Source organism: Rattus norvegicus, chromosome 6, assembly GCF_021556685.1.
Source record: "Rattus norvegicus strain SHRSP/BbbUtx chromosome 6, alternate assembly SHRSP_T2T, whole genome shotgun sequence".
In the NCBI taxonomy this organism is placed as follows: Eukaryota; Metazoa; Chordata; class Mammalia; order Rodentia; family Muridae; genus Rattus; species Rattus norvegicus.
The window spans coordinates 40,413,672-40,423,443 of record NC_141539.1 but is presented as its reverse complement, the minus strand read 5'-3'; the positions used below and the strand labels follow the sequence as shown (position 1 = coordinate 40,423,443).

General features: G+C 38.6%; 1 pseudogene; it reads right to left on the bottom strand.

Moving 5' to 3' along the window:
- Positions 1-2,109: 2,109 nt before the first annotated feature.
- On the bottom strand, positions 2,110-2,658 carry Mrps10-ps1 (mitochondrial ribosomal protein S10, pseudogene 1; annotated as a pseudogene).
- Between the last annotated feature and the right edge of the window lie 7,114 nt (positions 2,659-9,772).

Below are 9,772 nucleotides of genomic sequence, written 5' to 3'. Positions count from 1 at the left end.
GGGTCTTTATTATTTTTATCAAAATCTGCCTTTCAGAAATAGATAATTTGAGAAAAAGAAGGTTTGTTTTTTTTCTCAATACACCTTTAATGGTTTTTAAATGGTTTCCTATCTGGTCAAGTTGGATATTCAAAATTTTCATATTTAATTTTTAATAAAATGTTACAACTTGATCTTTTTCCAAAAAAAAAGAAATGAACTGAACTGCAAGTATTTTTAATAAACACAATGAATAATATAAAAGAAATTATTGTTAATAAAAGGAAGATTGTAGGAGACATATTTTAAGTTCAAACTTTTCTTCAAGTCTTCTGCATTGCTGTGACTAGTGGTAATGGCAATACTCCTTCCTGCTTTACAACCTTTTGATTATGTTTTCTCCTTAATTTGAATTGATATGTGAAGCACAAAATTGCACATATTAATAGAACAGCATATATGATGTATGCAGGCCTACATGTTATATAATTTTAAATCAAGTTAGACATGTTTACATTCTAAACCATTTATAAATTTTCTAGTGAAAAGGTTTAAACATCTCTTCCAATCTAGTTTTTTGTCTGATTATGTACATGAGCAAAATGCAATGAGAATTCATATCAATTGTCAATCTAGCAATAAATTTATCTTGTAAGTATGATTAACACATATTTAAACTCATTGTTTTACAAAATAAGTAGTTTTATAAAATCTGTGCTGAAAACAATAGTAAAAATATAATTTCTGGAGATGTACTAATTCCAAAAAAAAAACAAAAAAAAAAAGAAAGAAAGTTGTCTTTATGATTTCTGGCCAGTGCCAATTTTTGTAAATCCTGTAATCATAAAGAAGAAAAGGATCTTTTAAATGTCTATTATTATATACATGTTTATTAAAAACATGTAATTTTTGTAAAGTGAGCATAAAGCCCAGTCCTCTTGTTGGTTGTTTCTATGTATGCTGTATTTTCCTTTAAACTACAAAAACATACTCTCTTCTAAGCCCTCTTTAACAACTATGAATTTTAAGGACTAGAAGTCAAAATATAAATGTGATAAAACTTAATTCAATAAAATATCCAGAACTACATCCAAGGCATTATTAGGTATACATAAATGTTTAATGCTTTCTTCCCACCTGTCTCCATAGATGTGGATATACAAATGTGTGCATATATATGTATACATATATAATGAGCACATATATAAATATATATCCTGCAGCAATATACAGCAATTGAGACCAAAATAAATTCATTTTCTTCCATTCACATATTTAAAATCACACTAGTGACCACTCCTATTTATAAATAATGCCTATTGTAGTCACTTACTATTTATATTTTTCCCTTTCCATTTCAAATGCTACCTCAAAAGGAAACGGGATGTAAGAAATACAGAAGGTTGTATGTTCAACTCATAGGCTTGTTTGAAAGCTCATCTCAAATGTCACACCTCTGTATCCTTTTACCTCCCTGTCCTTTGAAAGTACTTGTCTCTTTTAATAACAGTAAACTGAGATTCCAGGGCAGCACCTGTCTACTTCCTTTCAGCCTGTGTCTTATTGCGGTTCAGATCTGAACTGAACAAGTGAAATACTGATTGAGTTCATGAGATAAGCTCCACTAAGGAGCTTTGCACTGGCGCCTGTCACAACCGTTCAGAGTTCGTTCTGTATGTTGGGATGCCAGTGCTGAATGCCAATGTCCTCAGCATGGCTTACCTCATCTACAATGAAGACTTACGTCATCCTCTTCTACTCCATGTTTTCTGTGTGTTTGTTTTTTAACCACTTGCCTCAGAATGTTTGATTGATACTGTTCTATTCCATGCATATTCTCAATGTTCTACTCTTAATCCACCTGGCCGATCCCTACCAGTATTAGGTTTCCTGGAACTTTCTTTTTCTTTTTGTTTAAATCTGGTTCTTTTGTTTCGGGTTATACAGAAGTTTGCTAATGTTTGTTCAAATCAGAACACAAGCATAATCTGGTATACAGAACAGACTGATACAGTGGTTGTTCCCTGAAACCCAGCTTGGCCGCCCTGGGGTGAGAACCCAACAGAGCAAGGGCAGGGGGCCCTGACTCTCCTTACCTGGAGTACTCTCCATGTAACATACGAGGCCTGCTCAGTTCAGATCCTGGCACAGTCGCTCTCCCTGAGCCTTGCTTTCTTCTTTCTCCTCGGAAACTGTTTCCCACATTGGCTTCTTGCTGTCTTCTGGCAACTGCTGTATCTATGACTTTATTACTTCCGTGGCCACCCCTTCAGGTAAATTTCGCTGGATATATTCCATGTAGATATTGGCTGTGCATCCAGTCAAATGTTTTAACTCCAGACATCTGTAGAGCATCCTCATCTCATATTGGACTCTGTGCTTCTTGAAGATGTGTACTGACTTGAGGAGAGTGAAGCACTCATTTTCCTTGGTGGCTCGTCTACTTTAATAGAAATACCAAGTTCTTTAGCAGCAAGCACGGCAAAATACTCAGAACTGTCTAATACAGCCTTGTCATGGACTTTCACTAAAACGGACATGGCTCATCGGAAGTGGTTATCGTAGGTCTGGTCAGATCCTTTGGGACATCCATGCACAGGTTTGACAATGGTACCCCCTTCATACTGGCACTGAGCAGGAGGTTACCAGTTCTGATTATACTACTCTTAGACCCATTTACAGATGAATTCACCAATTCCTGCAGCGGGTGCCGGCACATAGCCACACAAACACACACACACACACACACACACACACACACACACACACACACACACACACGCAACATGAGCCACCATCTTGGTCTGCTGTAACTTTTGAGATGCAGGAAAGCATCTCTACTTCATCCCAGCTGTATTGACTCCCTGGGCAGATGACCTGCAGACTCAGCACTCTTTTAACAGTGGGGAAAAAGGCAATAGATGGGAAACAGAATAAAGTATGATACATTCAGGAGTCATTCAGCAGAGCAATAGTCGTACATCACTTCTCAATTAAAGCGAAACAATGTATCCATAAATGGTTTAAACCAAAAGCAGTCTCTTCCTCTTCCAGTTTTAGTGCCTACTTTATTGGTCAACCTCTCTCTTAAACTAGAAACTGTTAGTGTTACTCTCTTCTGCCTACTTACTCAAATTTCCCAGCACCCAACACCTTGACTCTACACAAATGTGACCCTGATATTAAGCCCCATGATTTATTCCTAGTATTTCATCTTTATTTCAATCCCACACCATTTTTTCATAATCCCCTATAATGAGCTCCTTTGTGTTTTATTAGACTCTCCTCAATTTCGTAATGCTACTGCAGCATTTTCCTAATAAAATATGAATTGTCTAATTTCTTTGCTTTAGCATTTCATTGAACACTTGGATACTTTAAAATAATACACAAATTCTACTTTATCATATTTCAAGTTTATCCATTGTTTAGCTCTGTCCTACTTAAAGGGTTTGGTTATCATTGTTATTTTGTTTTGTTTTTCATCAACTTGACACAAACCTGAACATATCTGCTAAGAGGGAGCCCCAATTGAGGAACTGCCTCCATGAAATTCTACTGGTCTTTAGGAGTCCAAGTTCTTTATGATTAATGATGGGGATGAGTTGTGTTAGAAAACAGAGAAAGCCAGAAGGAGCAAGCCAGTGCAGCCTGTGCTTCAGTTCCTACCTCTAGATTCCAGCCCTGGCTTCCCTTGATAATGGCCTATATAAAGTATAAACCTTTTCTTCCCCAGGTTGCTTTTGGTTCTACCACAGCAATAAAAAAACACAAACTCTGTGATGGTCAAATAAAAATGGCCTCATAGGCCCATATATTTAAACCCTTAGTCATCATGATACTACTTGAGAGGGATTAGGAAGTGGCCTTGTTGGAGTAGGGGTGACCTTGTTGGAGAGAATGTACACCAATACAGCTGGCCTTTGGGGTTTCAGAAGCCCAAGTCAGGCCCTGGTTCTCTCTTCCTGCCACCTGAAGATCTGGATATAGAACTCTCAGCTACTTCTCCAGCACCATCTGTGCCTCCATACTACCATTTAGTCCATGATGACAATGGACTAAACCTCTGAAAATATAAGCAAGCTTCAACTAAGTATCTTACAAGAGCTGCAAAGGTCATAGTTTCTCTTCACAGCAATATAACATTGACTAAGACAAACTCCACTACCTTTCATTTCTTCTTATATATTATTAGAGGTCTCTAAAGGAATAGAACTTATAGAAAATACGTATTTAAAGGGGTCTAGTAGATTTGCCTACTTGTGTTCTGGGTCATCCAACAGTGGCTGACTCACACAAGAGAGGCCCAGAGTTGCTCGGTTACCAAGGGTGGATGTTTTAGCAATTACAATCTGATGCCGAAGGGTTGGAAATTCAGGAAGAACTGGTAGGCTTCATGTAGGAAGCTGAAGAAGCTTGTTCTAATATTGTCAGAAGAATGCAGCAGGAGCAGCATCAGGATAGAAGAACTTGCCTTCAAGCATAAAGGGAGTCAGAAAATAAGCAAAGGTTTCATTCTTGCATGTACTACTGACACTTAGGTTGGGTCTGCTCACATCGAAAATCCCATCAAGAAGTGCCATTAGCCAACCTTTAAGTTGATTCCAAATCTACTCACTTTAACAGCCAAGAGTTGCCTTGACACATTATTTGTCTTCCTGAAGGACTACATGTCTTGTCACTCCTTGAATATGTAAAGTGGAGATTCAACTTTGGACAGAACATGAATTTTTGGACTAAAGTGGTAGATTTCACTTACTTTTCCACAATGATTCCAAAACACAACTGCTTTGCATCTTTATAGATCCACAGTTCTATCTTTGCCCATCTTTTCCACCTCTAAATCTTACCTAATTTATGTACCATGAATGCTTAGCTCAAAAGGTAGAAGTAAACTTTCCCAGATCCCAAACTATTAGAAATCAATTGAGAGTGTCCAGCTATTTACAACATCTGCCTGATAGTTTAATGAATGTCAGCATTTCCTCCATTGTTGGTGGGATTGCAGACTGGTACAACCATTCTGGAAATCAGTCTGGAGGTTCCTCAGAAAATTGGACATTACACTACCTGAGGACCCAGCTATACCTCTCTTGGGCATATACCCAAAAGATGCCCCAACATATAACAAAGACATGTGCTCCACTATGTTCATAGCAGCCTTATTTATTTATTTATTTATTTCGCACAAAATAAGGATTCTTTTTTTTTAACTTGAGTATTTCTTATATACATTTCGAGTGTTATTCCCTTTCCCGGTTTCCAGGCAAACATCCCCCTAATCCCTCCCCCTCCCCTTCTTTATGGATGTTCCCTTCCCCATCCTCCCCCCATCGCTGCTCTCCCCCCAACAATCTAGTTCACTAGGGGTTCAGTCTTAGCAGGACCCAGGGCTTCCCCTTCCACTAGCAGCCTTATTTATAATAGCCAGAAGCTGGAAAGAACCCAGATGCCCTTCAACAGAGGAATGGATACAGAAAATGTAGTACATCTACAAAATGGAATATTACTCAGCTATCAAAAACAATGACTTTATGAAAATCACAGGCAAATGGATGGAACTGGAAAATATCATCCTGAGTGAGATAACCCAATCACAGAAAAACACACATGATATTACTCATTGATAAGTGACTATTAGCCCAAATGCTTGAATTAATCTAGATGCACAGAACACATGAAACTCAAGACGGATGACCAAAATGTGTATGCTTCACTCCTTCTTTAAAAGGGGGAACAAGAATACCCTTGGCAGGGAATAGAGAGGCAAAGATTAAAACAGAGACAGAAGGAACACCCATTCAGAGCCTGCCCCACATGTGGCCCATACATATACAGTCATCCAATTAGACAAGATGGATGAAGCAAAGAAGTGCAGGCCGACAGGAGCCAGATATAGATCTCTCCTGAGAGACACAGCCAGAATACAGCAAATACAGAGGCGAATGCCAACAGCAAACCACTGAACTGAGAACAGGACCCCCGTTGAAGGAATCAGAGAAAGAACTGGAAGAGCGTGAAGGGGCTCGAGACCCCATATGTACAACAATGCCAAGCAACCAGAGCTTCCAGGGACTAAGCCACTACCTAAAGTCTATACATGGACTGACCCTGGACTCTGACCTCATAGGTAGCAATGAATATCCTAGTAAGAGCACCAGTGGAAGGGGAAGCCCTGGGTCCTGCTAAGACTGAACCTCCAGTGAACTAGATTGTTGGGGGGAGGGTGGTAATGGGGGAGGGTGGCGAGAGGAACACCCATAAGGAAGGGGAGGGGGAGGAGTTAGGGGATGTTGGCCTGGAAACTGGGAAAAGAAATAACGTTTGAAATGTAAATAAGAAATACCCAATTTAATAAAGATGGAAAAAATAAATAAATGTCAGCATCAAGTAGAAGATGGGATGAGAGAAGGAAAGCATTTCCCTCCACTGAGGAACTCCCTAATTGGTTATTCAATGCCATGTGATCAGCTCTGACATCATGTACATGCAGCACTGAGTGCACTGAGGACTATATACTTAAACATATGTGTGTAACAATAATAAAGGAGTAAAAGCCAGGAGTTTGAGAGGAAATGAGAGGGGGGCAAGGATGGAGTTGGAGGGAAGAAGGGAATGGAGGGAAATAATGTCATTATATTTTAATGAAGTGTTAATAAAGCCAAGAAAAAAGGAGAAAAAATCATTGTCGGTGTACTAAAAGAGTTTGAATTTTATTAGAATTCTTGCAGTTGCAAGGAATATCTCTTTTAAAAATAATTGTGACATCCTTTTAGTTAACCCTTTGGAAGAGATTTTTGAACTTTTTGAATGGCAGCGTCTCCACTTGTTTAATCATCCAAATCTATGCTTTGCATTTCTGCACAGCTTGGAGTTTTCTGCTGAGCCGAGTCATGTTGCTTGGTTATATGATAAGCATTTCAAAAGTCAATGAAAATTCCTATACTCTCACTCACTTCGTATGTTTATAGAAGTATACATATCCACATTGATATATAAAATACATTTAACGGGAAAACAAAAGGGGAGGTTTTAATTCAGGAATTGTAAGTAAGACTTGCATGAGTAAGACCAGGACTTGATTGTACAGTTCACATTTGGAAGTCTGGAGCAAAAAAGATTAACCCTTTCTGTTTCACACTTATTTGCATATTATATATAGTTCTGAACCTACATGTACCACCACACACTTGTCATGGTCAGAGGAAAATGTGCATGTATATATGAGAGAGAGAGAGAGAGAGAGAGAGAGAGAGAGAGAGAGAGAGAGAGAGAGAGAGAGAGAAAGTGGGAGGGAGGGAGAGAGGGAAGCTAGGGCTGAGCCTGGAAACATGGTTCAAATAGCAATAAGCTTTCTGCACAATCATGAGAAACTGAACTCAAATCTACATCAAGGACATAAAAGATGAGTTGTAACGGCATGCAGCAGTAATCCCAAATGCTGGGGACATAAAGACAAAAGGATACCTGGAGCTTACTAGCTAGACAGGGTGGCTAGTTCAGTGAGCTAGCTCCTAAGAGATTTTGTTAATCAATCAATTAAAAAATGGAGAATTAGTGAGGAAAACATCTGACACACTTGATCTACATACACACTCACACTACACAAAAGAATGCATTCTGATGGAAGTTGTGCATATTAAAGGATAATTAAGAATACATGGCCTAGAAATCAGGTTGTTCTTGATTTTTTTTTGAGAGCCTTTTGCTACTGTTACCTCCAGACATCTCACTCTCCCCTCCTGTCTATCACACTTTGCAATGCAAAGCTCCTTCAAATCTCACATGTCTGGGTTTTTGTTTAGTTTTTTCATTCAGTAGACATCACAGGACATCAGAGTTATACACTCATCACAGTTTTAGGTGAGAGTGGTTCAAATTAAAAGGGTCTTTTCTTTCCAGACTTACAATATGGGACAGGGACATGCATACATGTCAGCGAACCAGTAAGCGCCACAGTGAAGGTATCTGCCGGTACTAAAGAAAGGAAGAAACTAATCTGAAGACTTAGCAGACTACAGAAGTAATGGTACCCAGTATCTGATTTTTATAAAATATATTCATTCACTCATCCATTCACCCATTCCATTTATCTAAGCTTATTGTTTATCTCTATACCAAGCAACTATTCATCCATGTCCCTTCAGCTTTGCAGACACCTACCATAATACTCAGAACTCTGCAATGATCAGTCGTATACATGCTATCCCGTCTTTGCCTTTGTACATCCAGTACTTATAGCATAAGACCTTTCATAAGACAGGCAATATTTTTATGATCGGCTTAAAAGCATATCATATGTAAAATAAATAGGATTTAAATATAAATGAAATTCTTATTTTGAAGTATAAAGATTGGATTATAGCAAGGAGTTTTTAACCAGCATGTACTTTTTCACTATGGCATGTATATAAACACTCATAAAGCATAGGACTGGTGATACTCATATGAAAAATAAAATGAAGACTATTTAGACTTTTACTAAGGCTTTAGAAGACTAGAATCAGATCCAAGGAAGCAAATAGAGAAAAATGAACCCTAGCACATACACACAAGTATGCACACACGAGAGTGCACATACGTGTGTGCGCACGGGCACACACACACACACACACACACACACACACACACCTGCTTAAAGCAGTATGTACGCATATTCCTTGGCTTTCTTTTTTTTCAGGGCAGATGAGTATTCCTTGGCTTTCAAATGGTTACATTGGTTGCCAAAAGATGATTTCTGCATCTATTGCAGAAGCACAGTTGCCCTGTCACATAAACCTAGAAATTCCCTCTATCAAATCCAAATTCCTTTTTTTAATCACTCTAACTATAGAGAAATTAACTCAAACATTATGTCACATTCTATTTAAGTAATTCTAAAAATATTCCATTATACTTTGCACAACCTGATTGCTTAATAAGAAATAGAATCACTGGTGCCCATAGCTAAGGCTGTACGACAGTCCTTCGTACCCAAATCCTGCCCAGAGAGAGCTGGTCTCCCTGGTGCTCTCACTCCTCAGATCACAAGCCCACAGGCCCACAGAAGGGACAAGCTCCAGTCAGAAATAGCAAGACCCAAGACAACCAGATGGTGAGAGGAAAGTGCAAGAACCTTAGCAACAAAAACCAAGGCTACTTGGCATCATCGGAACTCAATTCTCCTACCACAGCATGTCCTGGATACCCCAGCACACCGGAAAAGCAAGATTTGGATTTAAAATCACATCCATGATGATCATAGAGGACTTGAAGAAGGACATTAATAACCCCCTTAAAGAAATACAGGAGAACACAGGTAAACAAGTAGATGCACTTAAAAAGGAAACACAAAAATCCCTAAACCACCAACCAAAGAGTACACTTGGAGGGGGGACCCATAGCTCCAGCCACATATGTAGCAGAGGATGGCGTTGTCTGGCATCAATAGGAGGATAAGCCCTTAGTCCTGTGAAGGCTTGTTTCCCCAGTGTAAGGGAATGCCAGGGTGTTGAGGTGGGAGTGGTTGGGTAGGAGGGGGAGCACCCTCATAGAAGCAAGGGGAGGGGGGATGAGAGAGGAGGGAACCTGGAAAGAGGATAACATTTGAAATGTAAATACATAAAATATCCAAGAAAAAAAAGAAAAAAAGAAATATAATCACCTACTAGACCATCTCAGATTCTTCCAACAGATGCTTATTATCATATGACATTGTGTTTAACAAATGAATAATCTATATAAATTATTATATATAAATTATATTTGAACAAATATATACAATTATAATTTGTTGAATAATAAAAAATAAAAT